This window comes from Nicotiana tabacum, chromosome 15 (assembly GCF_000715075.1).
Source record: "Nicotiana tabacum cultivar K326 chromosome 15, ASM71507v2, whole genome shotgun sequence".
Classification (NCBI taxonomy): Eukaryota; Viridiplantae; Streptophyta; class Magnoliopsida; order Solanales; family Solanaceae; genus Nicotiana; species Nicotiana tabacum.
Window position 1 is genome coordinate 75,716,838 of NC_134094.1, and position 2,085 is coordinate 75,718,922.

Consider the following 2,085-nt stretch of genomic DNA (forward strand, 5'->3'; position numbering starts at 1 on the left):
AGGCCCAACGAGGATTTGTAGCCATCACCTATCCCAACCAGTTGCTGGCCATGAGCGTTGAGCGGGTACCGCTGCTCCAATAAGGTCCTCTCCTCAGATGTGGTTGGTTGACCTCCTATCCTTAGCTGCAAATCTATCATCCCATAGAGATGGGCCATAAAACTATCATCCCGAGCATTGCATTCGGTACTTGTCAAAGATATCTTGATTATGGGAATAATTTAATTCTGACTTCTTGTGCTAGTACAATTTATATGTATTGAACGGACCAAGTAGGGATAAGTATTTTATACTGACTTAATAAAATAACTTCTCTAGCCACTAAACGTACTTATACTCTTAATCTTCATATAATTATTATTGGTTGTGTATATTATTTATTGTTTTGATTTATTAAAAGGCGAAATTTTTTTGTGGGCCAATATACCTGGTAAATTGGACAATGATGATATACATTGGCGAAATAATAGTTAGTTGAAGGAATCCATATCTTGGTCTAGAGATAGATGATACACCTTTATGAAAGCTTATAAGTTTTCATGTGTAAACCCTGCAAGTGGATTTTGTATCTGTCACATGATATAAGTTAAGCAAAAGTCTAAAGAAAATAATCAATGAATTAAATGTTCAGTAATTTAATTTATTTGATTAGTATCTGAATCTTAACACGGGGAGCTAAATAAGGTTTAATGAAAGAATTTTAAAATTAAACTGAGAAGTGCAGTTACGAATTTTAGTGGAATAATTCGTAATTTATTATGGCAGTATTAATTCGGATATTTTGAATTAAGTCCATAATAAGAAGTCTCATTAATTAGATATTGTGGTCCCTGTTGTGCCTGAATAATTAGGAATTAAAAAAAATCATATTTCTTGGTGGAAAAGGAAGACCCAACAGGTTTAGGAAAAGGTTTTAAACCCTAAAACCTGTGGCTATATTAAGAGGTCTTATTCCATAAGGAGAAAATATTTTTACTACATGGTTTTCCAAAGAGAAATTCGCCCACACGAATTTTGCTAATTTCGGGCATTATTCGGGTCACACAACAAAAGACTGTGGAATTGGAAGATGACTTGAAGGCTCTTTTCGCGATAGCGGTCACGCTTCAAGAGATATGTTTGACTAAAATCAATGATTATGTGTTGTCTATATTATATGCAAGTGATCTTGGCTATTTGCTTCCGCTGTTCATACTTGTTTTTATCAGTTGGTATCAGAGCCTGCTTGCGTCTAACTAGATAACATGATGTATATTTGTATATGTGGTCTGAATATTACTTTACTATTACTACTATATATAAGCGGCTAAGGCTGTACAACACATCAATCCTGAATTGTACAAAATGCATTGTGTATTATACTTTTATTTGAGCCTGTCTTATTAGTGATTTTCTACTTGCTTCGCTATTTCAAGAATTCAAGATATAATCTTTTTGTTTTGGTAAGTTTTTCAATTATTGTGGGCTTCTCTGGATCTCTATATTGGAGTTTTCTCCGCTTTCAATGTTCAGAATTCTTTCATGAGTTTTGTCCTTTTTTGCTTTTACCTTCTGCTTGCTATAATCTTCTAGTATGGTAACTTTTCTCTCTTGGTTCTTTCTCTTGCACCGTGTTCTGATTTCACTTCTAATTTTTTCTGAAAGTTTGTCCATATTTGATTTAATTTTTTTTTTTTGCATTATTTATTGCCTAGATTTGCTACATGCATGTATGGAATTCTATCTAATTTTGATATATATGTTTGGCAAGAAATACTTAAGTGATTTTTTCTGTTATTTAAATTTTTGGTTGTGTAAAATGGCAATTTGGTGTAAATATTTTGTTCTTTTGGAGTTGGTACACTACAACAAATATGAGCTACCACGATATTTAATTAATGACTTTATAATAAATATCGGAAAAAAGATAATTTATCGACATTTATTAGAAAATGTTACAAAAAAACTGACATTTAATTAAAAATGACAAAAATGACATTTAGTTAGTGACATTTATAATAAATGTAAACAAATTACTATTTTTCCTTCTTTGGTAAAAAAGAAAACTACTACTTACTTACTAATTTCAAAAGAAAAATTGTTTTG